Source organism: Urocitellus parryii, chromosome 5 (assembly GCF_045843805.1).
Source record: "Urocitellus parryii isolate mUroPar1 chromosome 5, mUroPar1.hap1, whole genome shotgun sequence".
NCBI lineage: Eukaryota > Metazoa > Chordata > Mammalia > Rodentia > Sciuridae > Urocitellus > Urocitellus parryii.
Genome location: NC_135535.1, coordinates 77,479,217 through 77,502,802, shown reverse-complemented (window position 1 = coordinate 77,502,802; position 23,586 = coordinate 77,479,217). Strand labels below are relative to the sequence as shown.

Here is a 23,586-nt window from a genome sequence, read left to right as displayed (position 1 = left end):
TCACTATATCACCTAAATGATACCCTTTCACATGCACATACCTAGTCACTCACTATCTCACTTCTCTGCTTCATTTTCTACATGGCCCTTATATTCACCACACATAATTCATGGTTTCCTTACTTGTAAATTGTTTTGCTGTTCAAATATGAGCACCCTGAAAGCAGGGATTTTGTCTTGTTCACTCCTGCTCTCCAGGGCTTAGGATAAGTAATCAATAGGTATATCGAATAAATGAATGAATGAAACATGTACTAAGGCATTTGATACCTTATATGGCATATAATGAATGCTCAATGACTGTTAGTAATTAGCATCTAGGCTTTCAAACTCTTTAGGTAACTTGATATCCTTTAAAAAGTCACATGGATTGCCCAGGGTCTTTCAAGCCTGCAGTCAAAGTATAATCTGAGCAGCATTTTCATTCAGACTTGACTGGGAACAATCAATCTGCTAGTTCATTCAGTGTATTAGTGCAAATTTGCAGTGCTGGTTTCTCTTACTTTTTATTCTGGTTACCTTTTGAAATTTTTAATAAATGGAATAACAACCTGTTTTTTAAAAATAGTCACTTGGATATCATTATGGATTCTAGGTAACCCACTCATTTGCTGTGTAATATTCCTTATAAGTAGAAAACAAACTGAACCAAGGTAAATTTTTGAATTTTTGAGCTCCATGGTTCAGTAGAACACTCCCTTTGAATATAAGAAACAGATACATGTCTGGAAATGATCCTTTGGGTAGTGAGAATTCTATTGCAATAGCAATAGTTTAATTACAGGATGAAGAAGTATTTGGTCTTTGGCATTGTGCCCCCAAACATAGTCTAGATATGCTTCCATTCCAGCAGAATGCAGGCCCTGTCCTGTCCTTGTTTCTTGGGAAAAATGCCTGCTTGATTTCCTAAACTGTGAGCAAACTCTTTGTAACAATTACAGGTAGCTTCTGGCCAACAAATTGAAACATGGAAACAAAATGCTAGGAGTCCTTTTGTGATGTTTGCCTGTTCTGCATTTGCCAGCTTTTGGCATTTAGGTTCAATTTTGAAAATTTGTTTTCTACTTTTGTCTTTCATTTACTAACAGAATCTGATTGAAAAAAAAAAAGAGCAAAACCACAAGAGAGTTGAAGTGGAATGTAAATAACAGATAACTACATTAGGAGGCCGCAATTCCTTTTGTTGTGAACCTACAATAAAGATTTGAAGATTCTGGAGTTTTAGCCTTTCATTTTTATCTGATTTGCACATTCTAGTCTTAAAGCACTAACCTTTAATTGTCTTCAGATCTACAGTTACTAGAAGACTAAGTATAGCATATGGTAAGAGTAAATAATATTTTAATGGAGAATATGAAAGAATAGTAATGGCGCCAACAGGCTTTGATTCATTTAAAAAAAACAAAAATGCTTACATATTTCATAAATGGCAACTTGCATGAAATATTTCCTGCTACTATTTTCCAGGGTATTAATATCTATTGCTTTTAAAAACCATTTCCTAACTTAGTGTAAGGGATCTGGCAGGGAAAAATTAATTTAGACCTTAGAATTTGTTTCCTCTTTTAGCAAATGGATATGTTGCCAAGGCAATTGGTAGCAGTTTCATCATTAGCCACATAATGAAAATGGAGCAGGTCTAGAAAAGGAAGCAATGAACATGTAGGTGCTGAAAACCACTCTCTGATGAGTACTTTCAACGGCAGCGAGGGCAAGGTATTTATCTCTAATTAAAATATTTGTTTGTGATTTGGGGTATATTGCAAGTGTGTAGGTCTGAACTCTCCTTTTTATTATTAGGGCATAATAATCTACATAGTATTTGGATTCATTTTGACAAAATTACACATACTAGAAACCTCCTACTTCTTAGCAGACCTCAAACATGATGTGGGAGGTGGAAACCAAGTAGGCGACCTGGCAAGAAGCTGGCAATGAGCAATTTGCTCATGGTCACAGAGGCCTCAATCAGTTCCTTTAATCCTGACTCACAGGCATGTAAAAGGAAGGTACATCAGCTTCAACAATTATCTTTTGGATGGATGACCACAGCTGCTGTGTTGATGGTTGCCAGATCTTTCACCTGATGAACAGAGAAGCTGAAGGGAGGGGATAACACGGCCAACTCCTGGCACACATTCTTGGCTTCATTAGAGATAATGGCCCATACTTTGTCTCTGCCATACAACCTAGCACTGAGACAACTAACAGGTGCTCAAAAAATAGTAAATTAAGTGTAACATCTCATTGATTGATATTTAGGTCATTAGTGTGCCCAAGTGGACCCAAGTGTAACCAATCAAAAGGAATGGTCCTGAAGGAGGTTGCCAAGGTCTGAAACGAAATGCCAAAGTAACTCTAGTGCCTAGGGAAGCACGATATTTAGCGATGTCTAAGCTCATGAAGGTATCAGAGAAACTCAATAGGATTTTTCAAAACAAATTTTTGAGAATACAGCACCCCACTGTCATGCATTCTTTAAAAATGTTGCACTAGTTAGGTGTGGAGGCACACGCCTGTAATTTTGAGTGACCTGGGAAACTGAGGCAATAGGATTGAACATTTGAGGCCAGGCTCAGAAATTTAACAAGACCTAAAAAAGTAAGTGGTAAAGCAACCCTGGGTTCCATCACTAGTAGCAAAACAAACAAACAAACAAACAAACAAATCCCACTCTATGTATTTTTGAATCACTTGGAAATTGAATATAAAATATTGATTGATATAGGTCTGTATTCATTCATAAGTAAACTATTTGCGTTTTAAATTTGTCTCTTATTATACACACTATTATTTACTTGAAATAAGTTGAAGTATTATATTTTATGTAGAAAATTAATACCAAAGCCAAAAGCTGGTTGTGGTGTTGCCTGCCTGCAATCCTTGCTACTCAGGAGGCTGCCCAGAGGGGTCAGAAGTTTGAGACTAGCCTGCACAATTTAATGAGACCCTGCCTCAAAATAAAAATTTAAAAAAGGACAGGGCATGTAACTCAGTGGTAAAGTCTACCTGGGTTTAATCCCTCGTCTCTCTCTCTCTCACACACACACACACATTAACAATTATTATTAGTTTATCTGGCTTGAATTTTAAAAGCTCCACCCCACTTTTTCCTTTCACAAATTAAAAACATCATAGAAGGTTGAGGATGTGGCTCTATGGTAGAACATTTTTCTGTTATGTGTGAGGGCCTGGGTTCAATACCCAGCACTGCTAAAAAAAAAAAAAAAAAAAAAAAGAAGAAGAATTAAAACAGAATGATTACAGTAATTACCATTAGGGAGGTAATGATAGAGAGAAAGAGACTTTACCTCTTGAGGGAGAAGTTACATAGATATATCACAAGGGGTATATAGAAATGGATGGACATATTGTGGCCATGGTTGTAACAATTTGACAATTCGAGGGCTCAATAAATGGTTGTTCTAATTATTATTTAGAATTGGCACCTCGGAGGTTGACAGGATTATTATTACCTTTTGGCTGGAGCAAATAAGCCAAAGGAAGGGGATTTTGATTGACTTATGAATAATGCATTCCTGGCCCTGACTGTAGCTCTGTCTGTTGAATCAGTGGAGCTTAAGCTCTGTCCAGAGAAACCCTACATATCTTCAGAAATGAAAACCTGCTTTGCCAAGTAGGAAGCAGTACCTACTAGTCTAGTTCAAAAGTAGGTGGAGTTCCACTCTGATCCCCGACTCTGTGATGTCACTGGTGCTTGGATGGGCATTTTTAAAAAATATTGATTTATTTTTTTAGTTTTCGGCGGACACAACATCTTTGTTGGTATGTGGTGCTGAGGATCGAACCTGGGCCGCACACATGCCAGACGAGCGCGCTACCGCTTGAGCCACATCCCCAGCCCTTGGTTGGGCATTATCTTAGATATTATTCATAGGAACTCATAAATAATTAAAGTATTAATAAAATGCACAATTGAACCTTAAAGGGAATTAATAGTATGATTTTTTGTGGAATTCCAACTTATAATTATAAGAAAAAAAATACATGGCATCTTTACAATAGTAAGAAGGAACCTGTACTGTTTACTTGAATATAATAATCACAAAAAGAATCACAGCAGTTTATTAGTCCAATTCCATTATTTTACATTGTCATACCATTATGTCCTTCCCTTTCATCAGTTCTGCCAAAAATCCGTCCGAGGTGAGGTGGCCTGTGCCTTAATTCTTCCCTCTTCCTGGAATATACTTTCCCCCATCTCTGTAGAACTGACTTCTTCCTGTCATTCAGATGTATTTCAATATTTCTTCCAAAGAAAGAATTTCTCTGGCCAACCAGTCTGACGTAGCCAGCCACCTATGATTCCCTGTGAAGTACTTAGTGCAACCTGACAGCTTTCTTGTTTACAGAGGCACACATGTTTAGGTATGTTATCTCTCCTGTTGGGATATAAGATTCATGCAAGCAGAAACTGCCTGTTCATCAATTCATTTGCAGTGCTCAAAATCCATATGGATAGTAAGTTTGTAAGTTTTATTAAATGATAAGCAACAGAAATAGATTGTAATTCTAGTTCTGTTTTTAAAAATAGAGTTCAGAAAATCTTTCTGTAATTTTCTGAAAGATGGTTTCTAATGAGAGACCAAATTTTGAGACATTTAACATTTTCATTATTATTATTATTATTATTTTTTTTTTTTTAACTTAATGCTGTAACAATGTGTTAAGTGAAGGTTAAGCAATGGCCTGTTTTCACAATTTCTTTTGATCCTGGAACCTGAAACCTGAGCTTTACTGCTGAGTTCTGGCAAAGCTCCCAGAAGCATCTCCTTTTAGTTAGGTCTTCTCTGCCATCCTCGGAAGGGCAAAGGCCTTTTGGGGAGTTTAGGGTTTTTGTGGTTTCAGGGGTAGGTCTAGACAGAGCATGTTCTCCTGAATCCCTGAGGTCACTTGTTTTATCCTCACAGCCACATTTACATGCAGCCACTGAAACTCCTCAACATTGTCACTGGGTTGAACTAAACTAGTTCAAATTTAGAATCTATTTTAAATTTATGACTTCCTAAGCTAAAAGTGTTATATCTCAGATCTCAGGAAACTTTTTGAAGAAATGCTGGCCATAGAACCAAAGTCAAACAGGAATCCTAGGGTTGCTTTTTGATACAGAGGAGGATGCAAGAAAGGAAGGCTCTTCTGAAGCTGTGGCTATGGCAACAGCTTGTTTGATTTGTGTGTGTGTGTGTATTGCTGGGATCAAACCCAGGGCCTTGTGCATGCTGGGCAGGCCATTCTAGCACAGTGTTGTACCTCTGCTAATATTTCAACTTCGTGTATTTCAGAATTAAAACAAAAACAACAACAACTAAACTTTTGGGCCATGAATAACAAGACACTTATTAACTTAATAAACTAAATTTCAATAATGGTATCAGGAAAGTATTTAAATGAGGAAATGGTCCCATTCAGTCTCTGTTGTTTAATGGATCAAGACAATATTAATTATTCAAGCATTCCAGGATCTTTCTCATCAGCCTCATCTGACCAAGCTACTTTATCTCACAAACTTCTCCATAAACACTGCAAAGCAGCCAGGCCAAAACTCTCATCAGACTCTATAAATTGTTAGCGCACATCTCCTGTTATTTTCAGAGGTTATCTAGTTTATTTCTACCCAGGTTTTAAGGTCCAATTCATGCTTGCCATCTTTGGAAAGGCTGGCTTTATTTGTACTTATGAGTTCCTCTTTGTTCTAACCCCTAGACTCTGAGGATTAAATATTGTGTTTTTACCTCTTGAGAATCAAATGAGGTAACATTTTCAAAGAGTTCAGCCCAGTGTCCTGAATAAAAATGTCTGCTCTATATTTGGTTATGTATAAAAGGTGCTGAGAATAAAAACTGGGGGATTAAAAATGAATAAATCCATAATGTAAAAGAAATATCTAGCATAATGGTGGAAAGCATAGCCTCTGGGGTTAGATAAATCTGGATTATTTTTCTTACCTTCCACCACTTACTACTCGTTTAACCTTGATTTCATGTACTTCTCTAAGCTTTAGTTTCCTGGCTTGAAGATAAGTCTAATAGATAGTATAATTTAATAAGGCTAACATGACAAAGAGAAAAACACACGTGAAAGCTTTTTATAAACCATAAAGTGCTATATGAATTTGAAATATATCTTCCATAGTTGATCATTTGTATATATGTGCCTTCAAAATAACATCATCTTGCATTTGGGGTAAAATTGGGAGTTCATAACCCACTTCAATCTAATGTATGAAATATAATATGTCAAGCGCTTTGTAATGTTGTGAACAACCAATAAAAAATATAAAATAAAAAAAAAACAAAATAACATCATCTTAAAGGCAGCAACTTGCAAGGTAGTAACTAGGAACTTGGCACTGGCCAAGAATAAGGCCTATTCTATTGGTACCCTGAAAGAGTTTTCATAGTAGGTAGAGATAAAACATACCTCCTTATTAAATAAATATGTCAAAAGTTAAATAACAATGGCATGTCAAAAATATTCAAGGCAACAAAAAAGGACACATACAGGATGATATGCCAAATTGGAAAGATGAACAGTATTTCTGAGGCCCCAGGACTAAGAAACAGCTTCTAGGTTGGGGTTAGCAGGGAGGACATTTGTAGACTGTGGCTGGGTGTTAAATGAGCTGGGACTTGGGGTCGGGTAGTATTTGATTTGGTGGGACTGTTATAGTATGAGATTGGACTGCTATAGTATGGAGCTGGAGGAACATCACAGTTGCAAGGCCAATGAGGAACCAGTTTGATTAGAGTAATTCAGGTGGTCCGAACATTAGGATCAAAGAGGAAAGAAACAGCCTGGCTCAGTGGTGCACGCCACTAGACACTCAGTGCTGAGGCAAGAGGATTGAAAGTTCAAAACCTTCCTGGGCAACTTAGCAAGACCCTAAGCAACTTAAAATAAGAAATAAAAAATAAAGGACTGGGGATGTGGCTCAGTGGTTAATCATCCCTGAGAGTCCAATCCTGGTACAAAAAAAAAAAAAAAAAAAAAAAGGAAACAAAAATTACAGATTCCTGCAGTCCACTGCAGAGTAATTTAACAAGAATCTCAGAAGGCTGGGTCAGGCCTCTGTAGCCTGAAAAATCTGTGAAGGTGAGGCTAATGTCAGTTTGGGGAAGCCCAAGTGACAACAACTAGTGGATCATGAGTAAGAAAGTACAGGTTCAAGCTCCAAAGGCCTTGAATGTTAAGATTTTCAATTTTATAAAACAGCATTTATCAAACTTTAGGAATGTGTGATTGTTATTTTAAAGTGGAAAATGTCTTTGATGACTCTATCAGAAAATTGCAGAAGCCAGGGGAGAGGCATAGAAAGTGTTGGGACAGTGTTCAGAGGCAAGATTCTTAGATATCGATTTTTTAAAGAATATTTTTTAGTTATAGATGGATGCAATATCTTTATTTTGTTTATTTATTTTTATGTGGTGCTGAGGATCGAACCCAGTGCCTCACATGTGCGAGGTGGCACTCTGCCACTAAGCCCCAGTCCCAGCTCTAGATATTGATCTTTTTTTTTTTTTTTTTAATCTGTGAATAGTCTACAAGGGTAAAGAGAATGGAAGCAGATTGATAAATTAAGAGGCCACAGCTGCAGTGCGGGAATTAATGGGATCACAGAATTCATACTTCCAAAGTATGTTTTTTTCCCCCAGCCAGACACAGAAGAAGGAAGGTTGCAGGAGCATTTTTGCTGTGGCCTGGAAGGGAGGTGCTCAGCACCATTTGAAGTATCCCTGAAAAGTTTGTTCTTTAGGAGGTCAAGAATCCTTCTTTTCTCTTGTCTCCTTTGGCTTTGACTCTTAACCACAAGCAACTCTTGCAATACTATAAGAACTGTGGATCTATTTAATATATGTAAATTATCTAAAGGAGGACGTTTTTCAACTGATTTACCTGGGATTTAAAAATATCTCTTCTCATCCTTAAAAAGCCTTTCCTCTATCACTTGTCTCTGGCAATTAAATTAATGGTTTTTAAAGTATGGTCCACAGACTCTCAGAGGTTCCTGAGACCCTTTCATGGAGTTCTGCAAAGTAAAACCATTTTTATGATAATCCTGAGACTTCACATGCTCTTTTTACTATGTTGACATTTGCACTGATGGGGCACAGCAATGGTGATGAAATTGCTGGCAAGCCAGTGATCCTGGAATGGACTAGCAGTCATTGTATTGTTCATTGTCACATACTTGCAATAAAAAATAAAATATTAGTTTCTCTTAGAAATGTTCTTGATAGAGCCTGGTACTGTGGTGCACATCTGTAACCCAAGCCACTCTGCAGGCTAAGGTAGAAGGATGGCAAGTTCGGGGCCAGCCTCAGCAAGCCTGGGGTTCAATTCCCAGTACCAAAACCAAATCAAAACAAACAAACAAACAAACAAACAAAAAAACAACAAAAACAGGGAAAAAAACCCTATATGATGGAGCAGTACAAATCATTAATTTTATTAAATCCTGGCCCTCAAGTATGTGCTTTTTAAAAAATTCTGCACGATGAATTTGGACATACACGAAAGAACTGCCACTGTATATTGTCTTCAGGAAAAGCATTTTTGTCCCTGTTGTTGAATTGCAATTTTGACATCAAGTTGATGTCAATTTTTCCTTGCAGGAATGACTGACAAAATATGATTATTCAGCCTTGGGTAATTCATTTATTTAAAATAAATGAACTAAGCATGTTGATTCAAGTACACTAATTACAAGTATTTGTTGCAAATGCCAAGATTCAAGCTTTTAAGTAAAAAATTAGAGTTTTGGAAGGCATGTATCTGTCACCATTGTGACCTTGAAAGCTTGTCATATTTTTCTAATGAGATTGATGGTGATGTTAATAAGCTTATTTGGTTATTGTATAATAGGATATACCAACATGTGGAGAAGACATATATCTTACAGAATCAATATTTTTATTTTTAAATTGGTGTATTATAATTTTACGTAATACTGGAATTTATTGTTACATGTTTACATATGCACACAATAATAAAATTTGATTAATTTTTGAGGGAACCAATATTTGTAAAGTTACAGTCATGCAGGGCTGAAAGACAGTTCAAAGTGCAAAGTAGACAAATGGATTTTAAGGTAACTGAATAAGAAAAATTAATTTAATTTTAGATTTCCCATCACAATGAACCTTTAAGATTCTGCCATTTATCGAGCTTTCATATGATATCAAAGAAAATACCCACAATCACCTGAAAAGACTATAAATCTGCTACTTCCTTTTCCAACTGCTTTTTGTCTATTACCCGGGGATTAGGCTTCAACATATAAAGTTTGGGGAGATGCAAATACTCAGACCATAGCAGGTATATTCTGAAAGGAATTGAAAACTGGTATTTAAGCAAATACATGTACACACATGCACATACCAGAACTATTCACAATAGTCAAAAGGTGGAAATAATTCAGATGTCCATTAGCAGATGAATGGATAAACAAATTGTGATACACACACACACACACACACACACACACACGCACGAGAATATTATTCAGCCATAAAAGGAATGATACTGATATATGCTATAACATATATGGACCTTACCTTGAAAATATGCTAAGTGAAATAAGCCATAGAAGGTCACATATTGTTTGATTTCATTTATATGAAATATCCAGAATGTGTAAATCCATAGAGACAGAAAGTAGGTTGGTATTTGTAAAGGACTGGAAGAAAAGAGGAAGGGGGAAATAACTATTCAATGAGCATAGGGTTTCCTTTTGGGGTAATGCAAATATTTTGAAAGTAGTACAATATTATGAATATAATTAATGCTTTGAATTGTTTACTTAAAATTGTTAATTTTATGTTATGTGACTTTAAAAAAAATCACTTCTGGATGATCACCAGATACAGGGCCTGACACTCAGCAGGGATTCAGAATTTCTTTTTCAGTTTTAGTCAAGTAAGCAGAATGAACGATATCCGTTTTCTTTCTGTTGGCAGTGCTTCGAGTATCTGGTGCTAATATAATCATTATTTTGGCTATTATCAGACTTAGCAATGCAATTTTTGCTTTGATATTTTTCCCAGTTGTTGTGTCAGGCAGAATTAGGCAGTATGCTAAAATAAAATCAGTCTTTCTTACATAAATGATTGGTTGGGTGAGTCTGTTTTTAGTCACAAATCTCCTTTGAAGTCTAAAAGCAAGCAAGAAACTTGAGATGGTTGACGTTTTCCTACAGAAGAGCGGAAACATACCGAGTATTGTTGGAAGAACGCAAGATTTATCAACCTAAAATATGTCCACATCCTCAGTTCATCTACCAAAGGTGGGGGTCACCAACTGGGTTCTTTGTGCAAGGTTGTTCTGTCCCTCATTCAACAAGCTTTTAAGAAATGCCCTAAATTTAATGGATTATGGAAGAACAGTTTGCTCACAGTTCTGTGATTTGCCATTGTGCTCTCTTCCTTGGAAACCAGGAATGATAAGACTCAACAAGCTATAATTGACCAGAAATGGGAGTTTGTTTTTATTATTAGGAATAATGCTGGAACTAACACAGTGCCTGTTAGAGAAAGGTGGGTCAAATAGGAAAGAAGAGTAGGACAGGCTCAGTTTTCCTACTGTTAGAAGGGACACATATAAATAAGGCAAAATATATAAATACTGTTATTGAGGAAACCTATGTACTGTAAAATATTTAACAAAAAGTGAAGAGGTGATGTGAAGGAAAGAAGAAGAGAGTTGATAGAGCACATCCAAAAATTCACTTGTCAATGACATGTGGGGAAAGTACAAATTGTTGAATTCTATAGAACATCAGATCAGTTTATATTCCCTGATATTATAAATTATGAGAGTCGTGAGGCAAATAGAACAGATTTCTAAATCTTAGTAACATTCGTCGGAATCACTCTGAGAACCTTATAAAAATGTAATTGCCCGAACCCCACCTCAGATATTCTGATTGTGCAGTTCTAAGGTGGAGTCCAGTGATCAGTGGTTTTAGAAAGATCCCCAAATGATTTTGATGCATAGCTCCGTTTAAGAACTGCAGAAATGGGCATGCAATATTTGCTTTTGTCCCAGTGTCTGCTCGGTGGTGCAATGCCTTCTCTCTGTAGAACAAGCAAAGGAAACACGGTGAAATAACCCCACAGAACAGAAACATCATTACCTTTTAAAAGATGTTCATGAAAAAAATGTGACTTTCTCTCTTTTTTTTCTTTTCTGGTGACTGACTTAGGAAGGAGCCAGCTTCTTTTCTCCTCTGAATCAGAAGAGGAGCTACAGCAGTGACATCAAGTGGTGGTTTTAGGGCATTTTTCCTTTCCAGGTGGGACATTGTCTTTGAAAACTAAATAACTTAAGTAAAGGTTTTTTTTTTTTTTTTTTTCTCTTTTTCCCGTTTTTCTTCCCTCCCGTCAGCTAAGGAACATATTCTTTAGTTCTTGCTCACTGGAAATGCTGAAAGAATGAAAAAAAAAAAAACAAAAAACATGAAACAAAATTCTAGCCTGCCTTTTGATCCTTTGAGTGCTATCCAATATAAACACCTTTGTTTGAGTTGTTTCTAGCACCAGGTGGTTTCAGTGGAAAAAAGGAAAGCCTAGACTTTACATGCAAAAACGATGGTAATGCCCAGGAAACTCTCAGTATATTTAAAACAATGTGACTCGTGAAAGAGACAGCACTGTAAACTTGACTGAGGTGAGAATACTGCAGGCTGATGCCAAGAAAACTCAATGAGACTTAGATGAAGGTCAGCAGTCCTTCCCTAACCATCCACGGTTAGGAAAACTAAGAAACGTAGGAATACAAAGAATAAGGACACTCAAAATGTCTTCAGAAACAACAACAACAAATAAAAGTAGATTTGGAAGGTTTGTGTCCTAGTTCTGTTTTAACAAATCACTGTAGACTGGGTAGCTTATAAAAACAGAAATCTATTTCTCACAGTTCTAGGGGCCAGGGAGTCTAAGATCAAAGCACAGGTGGATTTGGTGTCTGAGGGTCTGTGTCCTCTTAGACAGTCATCTCCTCACTGTAACCGCCTATGACAGAAGCTCTGCCCTCATAACCTAATCACCACCACAGTCTGCACCTCCTACTACCAACACCCTGCGGTTAGGATTTTTTGGTATATGAATTTTAGGGGGACATAAACATTCAATCCATTGCAGTTTGTTTACTCCAAAGTTAAGGATTGTTTATAGATACATCCCACTTTATGTAACTCAATAAGTAGAAATCCAATTTTATAGGAGATAAATTGAGGAGGGCCTCAGGATTTTTACCATTTGATATCATTTTTACTGGTACATTTATACTATGACTAAGTTTATAAAAATTTGATAGACACACTTTTAAGAAATACATTAGCAAATTAGAATAAGACACACTCACATCGCAAACAAAAGAAAGAAGAGGAAGTTGGGCAATTAATTGGCACCTAGACAAGTGAAGTCTGTTAGTTCCTCTGGAAAGTGGCACTTTAAAACATTCGCAGAGGAAGAACACTCAATTCTACAAAAAAAGAACACAGAGGAAGTGGGATTGATTTGGAACCAGGGACCATGCGTTTGTAGGTGGAACCAACAGATTTGGTTGGACATCGACATGCAGCTGGATTAGCCACTTCATGGGCACCTATGCCGGTCCAACAACTGCAGAGCAGGCTCACCAGTCCTCAGGATGTGTTCTTTGCTTTTCCTCCTGTGTTTCTGCAATGTTATTTTACTTATATTTTATTCATGGTGTCTGTCCTATGCTTCTAAAATCTGGAAATAAAAGGAAATGTGCAAAATTTAAAAATCATAGCTTTTATCACCTTCTAAGTGGAGGAGAAAACTGGTCCTCAGTTTAGCTTCTTCATGCTTACTAATTTTATGTCACCAGTAGTGGGTAGACACATTTAGAAAACTGTCAAGAGAGAAATTCATATAAAAACTAAAAGCAGTTGTCAGCCGATCTGGTGGGTTATGGACTCGCTTTTGCAGACAACTTAATGATCAGAAATAATAAACAGGAGAGAACTGGTATGAGTTGTCATCTATTTTTTGAGCTAAATGTTCTAACATTTATGAATGACTAAGTGATGAGACATCAATCTAGAATGCTTTTGCATTTCACATTCATATGTGAATAATTGAGAGGGCTTAATGAGCTTTCTTTAGCTTCTGAGTAATACACAGTTTCAAGATGAGGAAAGAAAACTTTGCTTTTCCTTTTAGGGAGAGTGCCCCTGGATGGAAATACTGGGAACTTCAAAAATTCCTATGAAATTACTTAAAGGCCCTAAATAAGAGAAGAGTTTTTACTTTTATTTCACCCAGTCAGATGCTAAAAATGAGCAAAATTGTGTCTTTTTTTTTTTGATTATAGACTAGAGCATGAAAATTTATATTGTTACCAATAATAGTTGCTTTTTTTGCTAGGTTATTTTATTTTAATACATACCAGTGAGTGTGTATTAAGCACCTGCTAAGTAAGAGATAAAAGAGGAGAGATGAGGAGAGGGTAGAACATGGACAGCTTGGCATTTTCTTCAGCAATAAATGGAAGTTGTCAAGAAAACAGAAAACATGATGAAATCTGTGCTTTGGGAAAATATAACTGGTAGTGGGGTGTAAGACACTGGTGGATTCCATTCCCAGTAGCAGGGGAAAAAGACCTTGGTGGAGAATGAAGCTGGGGAGAGAGATGTCATGGCTGAAGACATGGAGAGGAAGTTAGGTTTAATGGAGTTGGCTTTTGTGAGCTATTACTATGACTTTTTTTTTTTTAAATTGCAATTTAGAGTGAATGCTCAGTACTATAGAGATACAGACATACTCTTGTTTATAGCACCACAATTTTTAATTGCCAGGTTATGGATCCAGTCTAGGTATTTTGTCAACAGATAAATAGGTAAAGAAATGTGGGAAATATTTACAACGAATTTTGATTCAGTTATAAAGAATGGAATTATGTCATTTACAAAAAAATGAATGGAACTGGAAAACATCATGTTAATCAAAAAAATTCAGACTCAGAAAGTCAAGGGTTGTATAATTTCTCTCATAGGTGGAAGCTAGAGAGAATAAAGGAAAAAAGGAATTTCATGGGGGAGAGGGGGAAAGTCCTGGGGGATGAAATTGATCAAATTATGTTATATGAGGTACAAATATGCCACAATGAAACCCTTATTCTATATAATTATTATGTACCAGTTAAAAAACAAAAAAGTGAATGCTCAAAAATATTTTTTTTAAAAGGTAGTAGAATATGTACTGTCATTTGTTGAGGAGAAGAAACTGTCAAAGATGGTGAAGTTCTAAGTCCTAAGAGCTGGGTTGAGACTGAGTTCAATCTATTCCCATTAGTCCCTAAATTTGCTAAAATTGTCCCTGGATCATACTTTCCTCAGTTTCCTAGAGAAACTTGGGCTCAAATCTTAGGGTAAGGCTTCATTTCTTTTCTCCCTGTCTTGCTTTTGCAACCAGTACCCAAGATTTGTTCTTTATTATGTGATTATTTTATTGAGAATTTTTGCATTTATCAGGGATATTGGTCTGACGTTTTCTTTCTTTGATGTGTCTTTGTCTGGTTTTGGAATCAGGGTGATACTAGCCTCATACTATGAGTTTGGTTGGGTTCCCTCCTCTTCTATTTCATGGAATAATTTGAAGAGTATTGGTAGTAACTCTTCCTTGAAGGTCTTATAGAACTCGGCTCAGAATCCTTCTGGTCTTGGAATTTTCTTGGTTGGTAGGCTTTTGATGGCATCTTTCATTTCTTTACTTGAGATTGATCTTTTTAAATTGTGTATGTCCTCCTGATTTAGTTTGGGCACATTATTTGCCTCTAGAAATTTGTTGTTGTCTTTGGGATTTTCTATTTTGCTGGAGTATAAATTTTCAAAATAGTTTCTAATTATCTTCTGTATTTCAATAGTGTCTGTAGTGATATTTCCTTTTTCATTATGGATTTTAGTAATTTGAGTTTTCTCTCTCCTTCTCGTTAGGGTGGCTAAGGGTTTATCAATTTTATTTATTTATTTTTTGAAAACAGTTTTTTGTTTTGTCATTTTTTTTGCAATTGTTTCTTTTGTTTCAATTTCATTGATTTTAGTCCTGATTTTAATTATTTCCTGTCTTCTACTTTTGGTGTTGATCTTTTCTTCTTTTTCTATAGCTTTGAAATATAATGTCAGATGGTTTATTTGTTGACTTTTTATTATTTTAATGAATGAGCTCAATGCAATGAACTTTTCTCTTAATACAACCTTTATAGTATCCCAGAGATTTTGATATGTTGGAATTCTCATTTATCTCTAAGAATTTTTTTAACCTCCTCCCTGATATCCTCTATTATCCATGTATCATTCAGTAGCATATTGTTTAGTCTCCAGGTGTTGGAGTAGCTTCTATTTTTATTTTATCATTGATTTCTAATTTCATTCCATTATGGTCAGACAGAATGCAGGATAGTATCTCTATTTTTTTGTATTTGCTAAAACTTGCTTTGTGGCATAACATATGGTCTATTTTAGAGAAGGATTCATGTGCTGCTGAGAAAAAATGTATTCATTTGTTGATGGATGAAATTCTCCTAGAATATTTCTTAACTTTCTTCCTAATACAGTCTCTCAATTTCCCAAAAGAATAAAGGGCATAAGAAACCTCAACATTAAGAATTTATAGATGAAAAAAGAGCTAGAGATATTGACTCAGGCTTGAGAGTTTAATTGGAGAGTCATTTAACTTACTTTATTTCAACTTCAATAATAAGATTTATGTGCATTGAATACTGTATATAAAAATACATAAATCATAAGGTTGCCAATAATGGCACAATTAGCAATATACACCTTCATGTATAACTAAAAGGATCCCCACCGCCAAAATCAGCAAAAATATACAGTGTTATTTGTATCAACTTTTTTTCTCATAAGTTATGTTTATAACAAAATTATAGTTAAAATGTTTATTACATTTACTTATTACACATTCAGGGACAGAGTGGAACATATGTGTGTGTTGGTTTCACATCCACTTTATTGTGCTTACTTATTTGTGTGATGAATAAGCAATATATTTCACAACTTTCCAACATTCAAGATAATGCAATAATAACATAAAAGTCCCCAAAGAAAGTAACTGGAGATTACATTAAATACTTCTTTAATTAGGTTTGATTGCTATAATAAAACAAATAACATAATACATTATCTTTTCCAATAATCTTGGGCTTGAGAAACTGAACAGCAGAAATCAATTTTAAGATTTGAATTATGGCAAAACCGTTAGTTCTTAGAAAGTTGGGAGAAACATTAGCAAGACCACTGGTATAATCTACCCCTCACCTGGAAAAAAGGCTTTTATTAAGTTTGGGGGTTAAGATTGAACATTGGCTAAGATTTGACTTGTTTAAGTCTCCAGACACCTGGGAAACTGGGCCAAGGAGTGAGAGAATCAATGGTCCTGACAGTAAGTGAGAAATAAACTGCACTGGACTGCATATTTTATTAAAACATTTAAGATTAAAAAATACAGTGAAATACTTCATTGTGTTTTCTCAGAAATCAACCAAAAGATTATAGATTTGAAGACATGATTTGGAGGCACAAAGTAGATGCTGAGTGGCTAGAGGTCACTTCAGGTGTAGAATTGTAGAAAGCTGGTCCTTGGAGTAAATGACATTGTGACTCTGGCAGCAGATACAAAGGAATGATACTTTGGAGATAAGGTAGGGACAGTCTGTGGTTGGCCAGTGGGCAGATGAGGTTCCTGCCGGAGGTGGGATCTTTAATCCTATGGTTTATCTTCTGTTGCTTATGCCTCTTTCTTCATAAATGGTTTTAAATAGCTCTAAGTCCTCTCTCAATGAAGTCTGTCAGGAGGAGGACTTGGGGAGCATATATCTTCTCATTCTGCTCTTGCATGTGTTTGGAGACGCTCATCAGAACCTTCTCATAGTTCATAAGCATAAGATGGTATATGCTGTCAAAAAAGCCAAACAGTCTTCAAGATCTGACTGTCCCCTAGCTTCTTTGCTTCTACATGGAGATTATTTATAGTTCAAGCTTTTTCTTTAAACTGTTGCCTATCAATCTGATTCTCCAGCTCCATGGGGAGCTTGATCTGGAATTGGGAGTGGGTGTCACTGCTGTAGTCCTGTAGAATGATTACCTTTCGGACACCAGGGGCTGCTGTAGCCTCTCGCGGGGTACAGGACCAGGCGTACTGCACGCTACCTCAGCTGCTGTCTTGTGTCTTCCTGATGATTCTTCAACGCTGTTGCATCTCATTTACTCAAAATACATCAATGGTGACTAACTAAGTACCAGACCAGTTGCTGATGCAGAGCACAAGAAAGAATGAGCCTTGCTTCCAGTGCTACTGCCAGCCTGCGGGAACCTTGTGTGAATTAGAAAAAGTAATTTTTTTTTTTATTCAAAAGGGCAACATCATTTACTGTCATTGCCGGAAACATTTATAGTAAATGAGTAATTATGGTAGCTCTGATTGCAATAGTGCCCTGTGGATGTGGTGGGTTAGGCAGGCCATCCTACGGAACGGTGTGTAGTCTTCACAGGTGCTGCTTCACTTTTAAGTAAAACGACCCCTGCCCTTAAGTCAAGGAAGGAAGAAGTGAAGGCAAGAGAGCCAAATGAGGACCAGGCAGAGGAAAGAGAAAAGACTAAAGGATACTATATATAATTGAAAAAGTTCATTTGGTGACTTCTTGAGACAGAAATTTCACAAAATTGTAAAACTCTGGGACTAAAAAGTTTTACAGAGAACTTCAGACTCTCTTTCTTTTTCCAATTTTGAATGTGGACTAACTGAGACCCATGAATCTGAAGTATTTGCCTCAGATTTGGAGATACTACCTGATACTGTACTTTTATTTTGGCCTCAAACAATACATTCTTATGTTTCTATTACTGTGTTCTGAATCTCCGGAGCTACTCTGCTTTCCCAATCACTTCAGTTTAGGGAGTGTAAACAACTGTTGGGCTAGTTTTGATAAGCAGAACTGTCACAAGGGGATTAAGGAGAAAGATATTACTCACCACATGGTTTAGGACATATCAAGGGTCATCTGCATTTTGTAGAGGGAAGCGCAGATCTTCCCTTCATTCAAAGGAGTATGTGTCTTATCACTGGGATAAGGTTCCACATCTTGGGACAGATGACTAGGAGGAGAAGGGATGCTTGTGGATCAGGTCATTTCACAGTTGATTCCTTTTCTAGACTGTAGAATGATGAAGGTAAAAACTAAATTGTCATATGATCTTTACTAGAGTTTTCTGATTCTAGTTCCGTCACCTCCAGGGGTCTTCCTCTAACTCATTCTCTTATTTGTTGTCTCCTTCATGCTCCCTTTGACTGTGCACTATCCCTATGAAGTTTTCCCTAAAAAAAGAACAGTCACAATCACATTACGTACAACTGTGTGCCCTATACACATTCTTTAAGAGTTATAGGTAGCAATTATTATTATTTTTAACAAATTACCTTTGTAAGTTATATGCTTTTGTTTGGTTTTTTTAAAATTGAATTCTTCAGAGATCAGATTTGACACTCGGCATATCCAGTCCTAATACCTCCTACCACACATGGATACCCACACGCCAACCTCCCACAAGCACTTGAAATAGTCTGTTTTTGCCGTCCCCTTCAAGTCATCTTGAAGCGTTTCATTCTCTTGAAGTATGCCTGAGCACCGTGTGTGACAAAGCGATGGTGATGGTTACAAAGTGAGGCAGATACGATTCAGATATGGGGTGGTTCCTGCTCCTGGCCAGATGGCTTTGTGACAGGTACAGCTACTCATCTACCCAACAACGGTTCCCTTTCTTTCTTCTTGCTAACTGAACCTTGCTTTCCTTGAGAAATTGGATGGGCAGCAATGGCCCCAGGGAAGCTAGCCCTGCCCCCTTTATAGTTAGCCAGTCACATTAAATATGGTTCTTCTTGGCCAGCAGGAACTGGTGGGCTTGGTTCCAGTTGACAATGGAGCATAAAAGCTACATTTGTAGGGGAGAATTTCTAATTCTTCCTTTCCTCTTTGGTAAGTGTACTAGCTGGAGAAAGTAGTCAAAGCAAAGAGAACTGCAGACAACACTGGAATACTGACAGCTTGGAGCCTCCGCCCAGCGTGGGGCCACTTATCTCTAAACATTTTGTTATCTGTAAGTTACATCTCTGTGGTTTAAACCCGTGTTAACCAAGTGTTTGTTTTGTAACTTGTCCCTAAAATTATCCTAATAGAAGTTCTGTCTATAGACAGGGTAGTTATGTGGGGAAACAGGGAGTCCCAAAGCTGAGTCAATTCAGACAGGTTGCTTGAAAAGAAAAGTGTGAAATCAGTGCAGGCTCTAGAGGAAGAATATGGGGGGTTAGGGGTAAAGCAACACAGGGAATGTCCCCAGAATCTAGCTAATGCCTGGCATGCATATTCTAGATTGATTAATAATGAACACTTATTAAATGTTGGATATGAGACAGGGTGGGACACCAGATTTGGCATATGCGAAAAGGATAAGAAAACCAGAGGCCAGGACTAGAAAGGGCAAAATGAAATACATTTTAAAAAATAGGTCAGGGTAAGTTGTTCAGAATTAAGATTCTGGTGGATTCTGGTGTGAGGCATTGGGGAAGGAATAGGATGTTAAAGTGACCAGATGGGGCTGGGGACTATGGCTTAGTTATGGAGCACTTGCCCAGCATGTGTGAAGCTTTGGATTTAATCCTGATACCACCAAAGAAAAAAGAAATACTGGCCATACAGGATTAGACAATCAAAGATCTCTCATCTGGGGAAATAAAGCTCACATCTAAGCATAATATGCCATAGAGGATAAATGAGGGGTACGATATAGGACTGTAGCAATTCAGAGGTGGGGAAGATTTTTATTTGGATGAATCAGATGAAAAGGGGTGATGATACTTGAAATGAATTTTGAAAGACATGATTTGACATGCAGATGTTGGGGAGAGTCACAGCATATGACAAGGAGCAGAGACATGATGACAGGGGTGGGAATAAGGAACCAGGTGGTGAGTGCCTTTTCTCTTTTGTCTGTTTACTCAACAACCTCTCTTTCTCTGTCTCTGTCCCTCTCTCTCTTGCTCTCTCTTTTAAAAATTCTTTGGTGGTGGGGATGGGCTTCATGAATGGCAAGTATTCTACCACTGAGTCACAGTGCCGACCCCTTTTTCTTTCTTTTTTTTTAATGTTCAGTTTCTTTATTTATTCTAATCTTATTTATATGTATATTTTTTCACTGTAGTAAAATCATCTAACAAGAACTGTGCTCTCTCAGACATTTTTAACTATGCAGTTTAGCGGCATTAAGTACATTCACATCACCACCAACCATCACCAGATCCATTTTCATCTTGTAAAACCAAAACTCGTCACCCATGAAACAACTCTCCCTGTCCCCCTCTCCTCAGCCCCTGGCCACCACCATTCTACTCTCTATCTCTGTGATTTGGACTATTGTAGGCACCTCATACAAGTGGAATCAAATAGTACTTATCTTTTTTTTTTTTAATATTTATTTTTTAGTTCTCGGCGGACACAACATCTTTGTTGGTATGTGGTGCTGAGGATCGAACCCGGGCCGCACGCATGCCAGGCGAGCGCGCTACCGCTTGAGCCACATCCCCAGCCCAGTACTTATCTTTTTGTGATTGACTTATTTTTTTTTTCACTTAGCATAATATCCTCAAGATTCATCCATGCTATAAATGTGTCAGAATATCCTTCCTTATGGATGCTGAATAAAACTCCATTGCATGTGTACACCACGTTTCATTTGTCCATTCATCTACAGATGGACACTTGGGTAGCTTTTACATCTGGCTGTTATGAATAATGGTTTTTTTTGAGCAGCATATCTCTTTGAGACTCTATTTTCAATTCTTTTGGGTTTATAGCCACAAGTGAAATTGATGGATCATATAGTAATTCTCTTTTTAAGTTTTTACCACACTGTTTTCCACAGTAGTTGTACCCTTTTACATTCTCCTGAACACAGAATCAGGTTTCCAGTTTCTCCATATCCTTGTCAACACTTATCATTTTATAATTTTTTTACATAGTAGCCATTCCATTGAGTATGAGATCATGTCTCATTGTGGTTTTGATTTGCATTTCCCTAATGATTAGTGACATTGAGCATCTTTCATGTGCTTTTTGTGTGTCTTTATTGAAAAAAAATGTCTATTCAAGTTCTTTTTTTAAATTGGTTTGTTTTTATGTGGACTTGTTTCTTTCACTTTTTAAAATGCCTGGTGTTGGATGTTTTAAGTTTGTTGAAGCTTGTGGGTGGCTGGGGGAATATTGGCATAGACCAACTATAAATCTAACTTCGTAGCCAGCCAGTTGTTATTCAACAGGCGGCAAAGCTCCTGAGGAACAGAAGCACGGAGCATGGCAGATAAAGCAGTTCTGGGTTTCTGACTCATTAGTGGAGACACTTTAAAGCTGTGGCCAGGAGCATGAACTGCAGAGTCAGAGAGGCTATCCCTTAGCAGTGTGATCTTGGCTGTGTTTTAATTTCTCATCTACAGAAAGGGGAAGCTAATAATAGAACTCTCATAAGATTATTCTAAGGATGAATGAAGTAGTATGAATGAAGGAAGGGCTCAGTTCAATAGTAAGCAGTCAATAAGTGATAGCTGTTATTTATTACAGTATATTATTATTATTTTTGGCATTGCCTTTTCAGTACCTGGACTTTTTTTTTTTTTTTTTAATGCTCTTTAACTTTCCTTGGCCAGGGCTGGTGGACCTCAGTCAACAGTGGGCTAGGCAGGACAGATCAGGGAGCTAGGACTTTGGGACCTGGTTCAAATGTGGACACTAGTGTTCTGAATGGTCACTTACTCTGGCCATCTTAGTCAACGTTATCCTCTTGGCCATAGCCCTATACACATTGTGACACCATGGAGTAGACTGCATCAATGAAGCATTCCTACAGGCTGATGACTATAGGACAAGTACACATCAGGTGAAGTTTGTACTATATAAAAGATTCAAAATTTATGGACATTATGAGTGACTGAGAAATGAGAACCAAAGACAAAATGAGTAGATTTCAATTCACTTCAATTTAAACTAATCAACAACAAAGTTATCAAATAGTTATTTGATTTAAACTACTGAAAAGCATGAGAAATATAAAGATGTAAAATTCAGGATTTACCCTCAAGGAAGTAACAGTCACTAACTAGTAAAAGAGAAACATGAAAATAATTATATTGAAAGTTAGTAGGAATAAAAATAGAAAAACATTATAAGGTAGAGCAACACCGTGGAGCAGGGCCAATGAGAATAGGCAGAGAGGGCTTTGTTGGGAGGGTAACATCTGGTCTTGGAACCAAACAGTGGGGCTTCACATGAACTGAATTTTAGAGTATTGTATGTACCAGGGTTAATAGGTTAATAATAGTGAGAAACTAGCCAAGAAATTGAAAATGAGAGTAGGTTGCCCACTGAAATTCTAGTGATAGATCAGCACATAAGGATTGTAGCATGATTCAATTTAATATATCTGAGGTGGATTCTAAAATTCTGAATTTTGAAAAATATTAACAACTGATATGGATATTCTCTGGGCTAAATCAACCTGATATTCTCCATAGGGTGATCTTGCTCAGTATTTCCCAAGCCAGTGTCTTGCAGGTGACTATTCTTTGGGCTGCGGCTGCTAATAGGAGTGTGAAGAAGTTTCATGTGCAAATAATTTTGGAAAATGCTTGTGAAGCAAATTTAACCCAACTTCTTTAGGTAAGACCCCTTAATGCAGGTTATGAATCTCTAAGAGGGGTTAAAGTATGTAGCAATTTTGTATAAATTAAAAATCTATAAGTCCATGTGGATGTCATTGTGTGTCTTTGTCTTTGTGTGAGCTTGTTTGTGTCTGCCTTCTGTTCGAGTCTGCCTGTGTGTGTGTCTTTGTGTGTGTACATGCACATGAATATGTCCCAGTGTGTTTCTGTTTGTCTCAGGATAGTGTTCATGAGAATAATTAGAGGGATCCAGACTTGGAAGAAAAATGAAGAAAAAGGAATGCAAATGAAATCAGATCTGGTAAGTTTCAAAGTACATTGTAAAGAGAAAGATCATACTGAGGAAAATTGGGTTACATTTAATGTACTTTGTTTTAAAATCAATAATGAATTAAAGGTAATTTAGTCATTGCATCAAGTACTGGTTAGAATAATGTTTTTATTTCTAAAACTAAATTCTGTCTCCTTCAGCATGATAATTGCATAAAATAATTAACTCCTCTGAATAAACATTCAACATATTTTTTCTTAAATATCTACTGTATGCTAGGCATGGTTCTAGATGTTAGGTATATTATAATAGACAAGATGAATTTCTTGCTGTTACTTCATAAGACTTAAATTTCTAGGGAGTGAAGGAGACAGTAATCCAATAACTATATTAATGAAATATGGTGATAATAGTTGTGAAGAAAATACAGCAGGATGTGGAATCACTTGTGCCAAAGTTTATGCTAAACATTTTGTGGTGCTTTGGTGTAATTTTTTTTGTCTTGGGGATTGAACTCAGAGGTGCTTTATCACTGAGCTACATCCCTAG

General features: G+C 36.8%; 1 pseudogene; it reads right to left on the bottom strand.

The window, feature by feature from the left end:
- Positions 1-16,776: 16,776 nt before the first annotated feature.
- On the bottom strand, positions 16,777-21,897 carry LOC113199393 (golgin subfamily A member 7 pseudogene; annotated as a pseudogene).
- Positions 21,898-23,586: the final 1,689 nt, after the last annotated feature.